The following is a 10,035-nucleotide window of genomic DNA, read 5'->3' on the forward strand; positions in this document are numbered from 1 at the left end:
CTCATTCCTTACAAAGGGAGGGGTGAGAAGAGAAGAAAGCGGGAACAGTAAGGGTGCGTGACATAAAGGAACAATACAAGGTGTATGATATAACCATACTCGCTAGTGAGCTAGTTCATTCATAATTTGTGCACTCAAATAGAGCAGGAGATAAGTGATTGCCCCGCCGTCGTGGGCTAGAGTGAAGAAAAAAAAGGAGTGCCCTTCCACTCTGTGAAGAAGGATGACATGCAAAGCGGAACGAAGTCCACGGAGTACGTGATAGAATATATGTTTTTTTGTAATTTGTGGAAGGAGCGTAGATCCTAGCCAATTAGCTGAATGAAATTTGGAACAACCCTAGCTTTATTCTCGCGGACAGCTATCGAGCTGTCTGTTTTACTCCCACGTAGCAGGTATGTTATTCTTTGTGTAACACACCGACCATGAATCGTACGGACCACTGAGCAGACACCGGATAGGTAGCATAGGAACGTTTGCCGTCCACGTTTAGACCACCCGCCAGTATAACGGATTTGTAATCAGAAAAGGTATGAAACCTATAGATGCACTTGCATTCCCCCCTTTTCCCTCCCAACCCGTGCACGCATACACCGAGAGCCGTTTACGTGCGCGTGCTTAGAAATACAAGAAACCGTCTAAAATGTCGCTCTGAAAGCACTTTAAGCTGAACAGTATTGGCCCGCTTCGGCTTTGCAAGCGGGCAAGTTTCTGTCTATGCCGGAGGCATTGAATCTACTCGACGACATCGAAATATACGTGGTTACGGCGGCGACAGTAGCTTTCCGTTGTATTAGCGGCCATTCTAGCTTCTGTTGGGGCCTATGCTTCGTCAATTCCCGCTCTTCCTCCTCCAAGCAAAAACCTGTAAGGCCTCGAGATTTATCCTAGTGAACAAACATGTGACTCTGCGTTTCCCTCCTCCGTGGTAAGCATGTTACTGTCTTGGTAACACGCCAGCCCAGACCCAAGCAACTCGATTATGGAGGACAGCTGAAAGGGCGCACTTATCCATGAGTGTTCCCGTTTATATCTCCCGCCATTCATGGGGCATGTCATCGATGGGGGCATGAAGTGCATCTGTGCGCGCACAGCGCCCTCCTTCCTATCCCAACCCGTGCCCATATAAACGGGCAACCGGTGATTGGCGTGTTGTTAGGCATGAAGTACACTGGCGAAAATGCCCCCGTGGAAAGCCTTTAGAGCTTAAGCAGGATCATGCACTGACGCTGGCGTTCCAACCACACAAGTTTCCCTTTAAGCGCGAGAAATTCTCACCTACTCGGCAAAGTGGAATTTGAGGCGGAAATGCGGCAACGGTTGTCGGCTGTTTTTGCGCCCATTCGCGCTTCTGCTGACTCTCCGCAATCATCTGATAACTGCGCTACCGCCGCTGCCAGCTGTTGGCGCAACTCATAAAATGGCATGGGTGGTGGCAAGTGGAAAAACAACATTTGGGAAAGAAGGGTGAGCGGTGGCAAGGAGGAGTGCTGGATGGGAGCTGGGTAAAGCGGCTTCACCGGAATGAATACGGGGTGGGTGGGTTAGACAAATACCGTTTTGCAGTGAAATGTCTTCCATAAAAGGTAGCTTGTAATTCCGTAGTTTAGTGGTTCCTGTTGTCGTCCGCTGCGTGTAGTAACCTGTGACCTGGAATATAGGAGGGCTTCTTTCGTGTGCTCTGGTTATTGTGTTACTCCATCTAGATTTATTTTATGTGTTTTTTCACAGTAATACAAGTGCTTACGAGCGATGTTTAACACCGTTTATACTTAGACTTTGATTTTACCTTGTCTCTCTTTTTATTGACCGAGGAATCACTTTGTGCCTGTACCTGTGGTTCCTTATTTCTCGTCTGTTTTTCAATGCACGTTTTCTTTACGCCCTATATGCTTGCTAGTTAACTGCACTTTCCCGCCGTCAGCCCCGACTGCGCCGAGCAGCGTCCGTGTTTATACTTGCAGTGCATTTGCGTCAGTTCTCGCTGTGCACTTTCGAAGTGAAAACCGAAACATCGATCGACAAACCTGCTTTAACCGCTTCTGTTACTGCACCATCCATCACCCTTTAGGTTCATCAGATCCAAGTAAGATATGCAGTGCAAAGGCGGGCCACATAAAAGCCCGCTACACGAGGTATTATCTTTCCCATCCTTATAAATAAATCTCCCGAACAAATGTGTTCTGCGACCTAAGCGCAGCATTATGGACAGAGCATAAGAGTGTGGCGGGCTTCCTTCACCGTGGATTCACAGCGGTATTTGTCTCGATGACATATCGTTGTGCCACCTGCGAGTGACGCCACTCATAGGAGGCGGTGTTATGTGGCCGTCTGCTGGAACGCATTTGCTGTGCTTATGAGACTGCGTGATGTTGTGGTTGTTGTTGCTTTTGCTGTTGTCGTCGTCGTTGTCCGCACCGCGTGCTCCCTGCTGGGGGTTTTGATGCGAATTACAGGAAGAGTGGTCCACTTGCCTAATATAAGGGTAAGAAAACAACGACTCGCTTGCTGCCGGCGGCCCCACCGCCTCTAGGTAGTTGCTACAATCGTGACCGACAGCTCGTACATTGAGCCAACGCCAAGAGGACGATGACACTGATACCGACAAAGGTACGTTGTGAATTCATTATTAGATGCGTGGGATGATTTATGTATCAGACAGCGGGTACAATGAATACGATAGATATTGCAACGGCGACGGAAACGTGCGGCTAAATGAAAATCTCACACTGTGTATGCGGTGCGATTTGCTTGGCAATGACCACGCGGAAAAGGTGAGCGGACTCCTTTGCGCACATACCTAAATATGCTTCTAAGATCTCCAGTTTATCTTAAGGGGTGCCAGTTGTCCCTCCAATACTTTTTTAGTTAGGCCCTGATTCGATTACAAATCATTTCCGCACTGTGTACCGCGAAATTGTTTACTTTTCCCGACAACATTTCCGCAAGTATGAACGCAAGTTTTCAACGACTTTGAGGCGAGTTTACAGATGCTCTTGTTTACGTTTTGTGGACCTCACCGCGGAATATTTAATTTTCTGTGCACCCTTTTCTTGTTTTATTATTACTTTGTTGGTTTAAAGTGAGGTTGTCTTTCTGTAGTATCAAGTTCATCGACCAGCAGTTCGAGAACTCATGACTGCTAATGAAAAGCGAGGCTACGTACGCGACCAAACATGTCATGGTGTAGTGATTTGGTGTAATAGGCAGCTTCTAGATGGGCGAACCCAATCTTAGGGTCATCAGAAATTTCAAGAACTGAAACTCAGTACGCTCGCGCGCTACAGGTTTCAGAAGAGGGTCTTAAGCGAGATTTCGCAGCTGTCATGGATTTGTAGGATGCTGGGAACTTCAGGCTTAGCATCGCCGCAGTTGTTTGGTCGCTGCTATCAATACAACTGAGAATGACAGTGACTAACGCAGTTTTTCACTACACTGTCATCCTCTTGCTCGAATGTGGAACTTTGTTTTCCGGAGCCTGTCATTTTAGCAATCTGGTACAAAACGCAAGCCGGGCTGGGCTCTGTTAATTCTTGCGCCCAGGTAGCGCTATCCTTCGGGCGCCCGCCGCACCACGCGTAAGCGGGCACAGCCGGGCTGGAGGAGCGGCGGGCGCGCAGTGCGCGCTCGCATCTCCTCCAGTCCGGCCGTGGAGTGGGCAGGTTGGCGGTGCCGGGTCGATCGCCAGACCACGCGGCAGGTCAGCGTAGATGATTGTGGGCTTAGCATCGCGGCAGGTATTGGTTCACTACTGGCCAAATCACGGATGACAATCCCTAGCATAATATTCACCAACCTAACATCCACTTGACGGCACGTCGAACTTTTTTTGTGATCTGTTTCATTCATAAGAGCTGCGACAAGCACGCACTGCCACTGCCTGGCTCGGTTCGAGCAGCTTTTTGGGCAGGTACGGAAGGTACGGTTCAACCCATTCCCATTTCATCCTTCCTGCTTGTTCTTTCCGTTTCAACACACCGCAAAACGACCTAAACGACCTTCCCTTTTCACCCTTTCCCATTTCGCCTTTTTCTATTTGAACCCGTTCCCATTTGAACCTTCTCGTTTGTTCTCTGCTGCTGCAACCCTCTACAAAACGCCCTTATCGTTTCGTATTTTCCATTTGGCCCCTTCCCTAAATAACGAACCCAGTTTGACTCGAGTGACTCTGACCGAGGTGTGCGATTTTTGAAATTAAAGTTGCGTCGGACTGTATTTTAACCTTACGTTTTCACATACGCCCGACGCAACCGAAATTGAAACATTACTTTCGGCCGTAGTGACCTGAAAATTAAATTGAAGTTAAACGTATTTCACCGTAAAGAAACGTTACGGTTGGCGGAGCCAAAGTATACAGACGCGCCTTTAACCTGCAAGTTTTTTGCAATGGTCCGTTTTACGATACGCGGAGTAACTAAAAAACGACAGGTAAGTTGCTGATAGGGATCTGTACAGTAGCCGGGACATACAGGATAATGCCGAACGAGACAGTAGTTCAGAGGAGATAGACATCCCACCAGTAACGACCGAAGAAGTAAGGAAGGCTTTGAAAGAAATGAAAGGGGGCAAAGCACCTGGTGAGGATCAGATAACAGCAGACCTCTTGAAGGATGGCGGAGAAATTGTACTTGAAAAACTGGCAAACCTGTATACGCAATGCCTAATGACCGCAATGGTACCGGAATCTTGGAAGAACGCGAACATCATCCTAATCCATAAGAAAGGCGACATGAAAGACTTGAAAAACTACAGGCCGATCAGCTTACTGTCAGTCGTCTACAAGGTATTTACCAAGGTAATCGCTAACCGAATCTCAGCAACCTTAGATTTCAGTCAACCTAAAGAACAAGCAGGGTTCCGTAAAGGTTATACAACAATGAACCATATTCACACGATCAATCAGGTGATAGAGAAGTGCGCTGAGTATACTCAACCCCTACATATAGCCTTCATAGATTATGAGAAAGCATTTGACTCGGTCGAAACTCTAGCAGTCATTCAGGCATTACGGAACCAGGGGGTAGATGAGCATTATGTAAGAATACTAGAGGATATCTATAATGGGTCTACAGCTACTATCATCCTCCATAAGGAGAGCAGTAAAATACCTATAAGGAAGGGTGTCAGACAAGGAGACACAATCTCTCCAATGTTATTCACAGCATGCTTACAAGAAGTATTCAGAACGTTGGATTGGGAACAGGTGGGTGTAAGGGTTAATGGAGAATACCTCAGTAACCTCAGATTTGCTGATGACGTTGCCTTGCTAAGTAACTCGGGGGAAGAATTGCAACGCATGCTTTCCGCACTGGGCGAACAGAGTAGAACCGTGGGCCTGAAAATTAATATGCAGAAAACTAAAGTAATGATCAATAACCTCAGGACAGCACAGCAGTTTAAGATAGATGGCGAGGCAGTGGAAGTGGTAAGCGAATATATATACTTAGGCCAAGTTGTGACCCCATATCCCAACCACGAGGCAGAGATAATTAGAAGGATCAGAATGGGGTGGGGTGCATATAGCAGACATTATCAGATAATGAATAGCAGCCTACCATTGTCGTTGAAGAAGAAAGTGTATGACAGCTGCATCTTACCGGTACTCACCTACGGGGCAGAAACTTGGAGGCTCACTAAGAGGGTTCAACTTAAATTGAGAACGACTCAGCGGGCAATGGAGCGGAAAATGATAGGTGTAACATTAAGGGACAAGAAGAGAGAGGAGTGGGTCAGGGAGCAAACTGGTATTAAAGACATATTAGTAGAAATTAAGAAGAAGAAATGGACTTGGGCAGGGCATGTAAGGCGAAGGCAAGATAACCGCTGGTCATTAAGGATAACAGAGTGAATCCCTAGAGAAGGCAAGCGCTGCAGGGGGCGGCAGAAAGTTAGATGGGCAGATGAGATCAAGAAGTTTGCGGGGATAAATTGGTCACAATGGGCACAGGACCGAGGTAATTGGAGAATAATGGGAGAGGCTTTTGCCCTGCAGTGGGCGTAGACAGGCTGGTGATGATGATGGTGATGAACTTGCTGATTTACGTCCGACCTGGTACAGCGTTGGTTAATTTCAGCTGAAACCACACCCTTCTGTCTGCTTCTGCGTTGGTCGAGCCGTCTGGAACGTTTTTCTCGCATGCGTACTACGCTGCAGTGGTTGTGGTTCCAGTACCAGCAGTTGCATATACGAATGCACATGCACTTGTATGCAACACACAGAAAAAAAAAGGACAAGAATTTACAAAATAGAACCTTTCCGCGGTCGCAGTGCCATTTTGTAGCGTCCGTAGCTCTTGCCGAAAATGAAGTTGGGTGTTTTTAACAAATGCAACGATTAATTATTTGGCGTAGTACAGGGCTACTGTTTTATTTCTACGCAGGGAAAAGATCTCGTGAAATATATTTACTAAATGTAGCAAACCACAGAAAAAAACGTATTTTGTGAAAGCGGTAACTATTATGAGCCAAGCCACTGGTACGATCCATTTTAATGTGTCCCTAACGGTCACTTTATATGCAAACGTCTGTAAAAGAATGGCCATTGAAGTGAAAAGCTGAAACTTTCGCATAAAAGGAGTAGTTTCTACAAATTTTTCACCCAGGCGTTAAGAACACCTCAATCTCTATTCTCTTGCGTGTACTTTTTTACGTCTAATACATAGGCGGGTACGCAGTACGTGGAAAAGCAAAAGCAAACATTTAGGTAGTTATCCGTCTATAATAGAGAATTTAAGCATATCGTTACCATGTTTGCGTCACCGTTCACCGTACGGGTTACCGGCACGCGAGTTTCCGTTTGCAGTTTGCGTATTCCGGCCGCCGCGGCACAAGTAGCGACATCTGATGAATTAGTCTCAGAGATGATCATGCATAATTTTGTTGCTCATATGTATTTGCTTTTGTTTAATGTAGCTTGAACATTTCACTTTTCTGGTGCAGCGTTCATAATAATTGTAGTTGTTTCGAGAATACTGTAGCCATCACCTGTAAAGCAGTAAAAAGAAAACGTGTCGGTGGCGCCATCTACCGAGTAGAGTTAATCAAGGTAAAATAGTATTTGCCCGCCGGGGTAAATATTTAGGCAAGAAATGAGTAAAATATGTTGTAGTCATTACTCAGTAACCTACACTACCTTGCCCAGCACAAACAAAAGCCCACTGCGAGCTCAGAAACTTATCTGAACTGTTTGAGGCGGGCGTTTTTGGAGCGGCTTGAAACGGGAAGGGTGTTTTGGGAACGTGTTGAAACAGAAAGCGGTCAAAGATGCAGGGCGTTTTCGGAACGGGCGCCAACCTGAAGGGCGTTTCGCGAATGGGTTCAAGCGGGACGGGTTTAAACGGGAATGGGTTGTTTCGCGCTACACCCGTGCGGGGAGACACATCCGGCGCGTGTGTCAGAGCGTCTCTGCCTGTATAAAACGCTTCGTAATTTTCTTTTAACCATTTCTTGCGAAAGACGCGCGAAATCTAGAAAATTAGCTCAGTGATCTTCGTAGCCAGCAATATTGGTCGGGAAAACGAGCCGTAGGTTTCGCTTATACTCCGTGTTAGGTCGCATACGGCCGGCTGCATCGGCATGCTCAAGTTGTTTGAGGGCAACCTACCGCATTTGACACGGTTATGAAGCCCCAGATGTTCAAATGACACAAGAAGTAAGGCTAACGCTGAGAATTAATACGACAATGCCTTTAGAAAGCGCGTGTTGAACGAAACGTCACTCGCAGCAGACCAACTACGCACTCACAAGGACGTCACTCATACGAACGGCGGTCCTATGAGTGACGTCAAAAGATGGATTCTCACAATAACGCGTAAAAGATGAAGGTTGCAAAGCTGTACGCAATCTTCACGAAAATCACGAAGCTTTAAGCCTACGATTACAGCCGAGTTACTTCTCCTTTGTCGCAACGTTCTTTACTCCACCATTGTTGCTATAGGTGTGAGGTTCTTTCGTTTTTTTTTTGGAAGCGATAATCATTGGACATCACCTTGGAGGGCAGTACGCTATGACGTGTCTTTCTCTTTCCGAGGAAGTGTTGCCACGCATTGCGACGAACACTGGAGTTCTTGTTTTGTTGTTTGTTTTGTTTTGGGCAATCTTTGCCGATCTCCCTAAGTGAGTATGCTTCGCTTGATCGACGTTCACCGGGGACACTGGCCGATCACAGCGGGGCACGCACGCGCAAGCGATAGGCATTTTGTTGGTTTTGTTAACTGCCCGGCGGTCGCCGCGGGGCCCGTGCTGACGTGCGCCGCTGGGCAATTTCTCGGTATTTTTAACTGTCAACACGAAAAATTACGATTTGCTACTCAGGTACACTGTTCGAACGATCCCAGCGCCAGCCTCGTGCGTGGTGGCCCTCGCGGCCAACAGCCAATCTGGATAGGGTTTTAACAGGTATAATTGGTGGGAGGTACGAGTTTCTGGAGACGCCACAGCCAATACGGAGACACGGAGCATCTCTAAGGCAATGCAGGGACATTCAATGAGTGTGTAATGAATCAAGGGCTCTTTTCCTCTCTTTTTGGGCGATCCCGTTGGATAGAGGTGGCTTCTGCATCGGGTCCTCCTTAAGGCGGCAGTGATTGAATTAGGACCCTCTGGTCCTCGTCCAACCGATTTGCCATGTGATCTATATGCAAGCGAAGAGAGCATAGTCCCACGACAACTCGTGTCTTCGTTCTGAAAATCATGGTGAGCCCGCATTGCAGATTCCTCTGGAATGCACCTATATCCACAACCCCGGAATCCCACGTGATAACTTCATCGAGCATACCGCATAAACCAGCCGCTGAAACACCCCAGTGTGAATTGTTGAACAAATGATTAATGCGCTTTGCTTTACACGGGGCAATCTTAATGTTCCGTTCGCTGCTACGCACATATGTCTTGCTGGGCAGATATTTTTGCGCAGCCTGACTCCAAATTGTGTCGCAAAAGCAAAACAGCACCCAGGATGAGCCAAAAAAGGAGGAGGCTAAACAGACATCGGCCTATGTGTGTGTAACCTCGTCTCTTTTTTTGTCCAGTACTGACCACTGTTTTATTTTGGTGATAAGAAACAATACGCCAGAAGATTTCAACTGCTCCAAAGCGTAAAGGCCTCAGAGTGTTCCATTGATGTATTAGTATACATTGACCAGCTTTGAGCCACTCGAAAATGTGCCCGTACTGTCCGGCCGTTAGATGATGAAGGGGTATAAATACAGCGCCGATGAAATGTGAAATCTTAGAAGCTTCTTTCCATACACGCTTCGTCGTTTTGTTTGCCCTTGCAGCCATCATCATTCGTGTTGGTTACGGTTTCCCGCTCTTCAAAGGCTATGCCCGGGCGTACTCCTATAATTGAAATGAGCAATGCGTCACTTCACCGGGAAACGAGTGCCGCGGGGCTCGTTTCCAACACCTTCTCGCTAATGAAGGTCACTCACAGCGGAGGCCTCGACCCGGACCCGCCACACTCGACATTCCGCGCTTGTGTGCTAAAACTGAGCTTCCTTTCCAGAAACATGACCGCCACGAATGTGCACTAGATGCCGAATTTGAGAAAAATTTCAGGCGCAAAAATAAAGCGCGCATGGCCTCTACGTGTTCTCTTACGTCACGAATCGAAGTCCCTTTTGTAAGAGAAAGATGGTTAATTGAAAACTGGACGAAAGTCAAAATCCGAAATCTAAACTTCTTCCTCCCTGTAAAAAATGCGATGTCGGATAAACGTTGACTTCATAACTCGGGGTACCAAGGCCCGATTCTCAACCACTGGAAGCATTTGTTCTTGTGGCGCCTAATGTGCCTTCGCTTATTATCATCATAGTGCCATGAACCATATTGTGTAAATTTGGCTTTCCTGTAGGGCGTCGTGGTGTTACGATCTACATTAAACTGGGGCAGCAAAAGCTCCGCTATAATAAAGGTCACAATACAAGCGGACATTATCATCATCGTCAACAACAGCCTACTCAGTCCCTCTGCAGACGATGGCCTCTCCCATTGCCTTCCAACACCTCCTGTCCTGCGCAGCTCGGCTCCACTGTT

This window comes from Haemaphysalis longicornis, unplaced genomic scaffold (genome assembly GCF_048455015.1).
Source record: "Haemaphysalis longicornis isolate Haplotype H1 unplaced genomic scaffold, Haemaphysalis longicornis Haplotype H1 scaffold_13, whole genome shotgun sequence".
NCBI lineage: Eukaryota > Metazoa > Arthropoda > Arachnida > Ixodida > Ixodidae > Haemaphysalis > Haemaphysalis longicornis.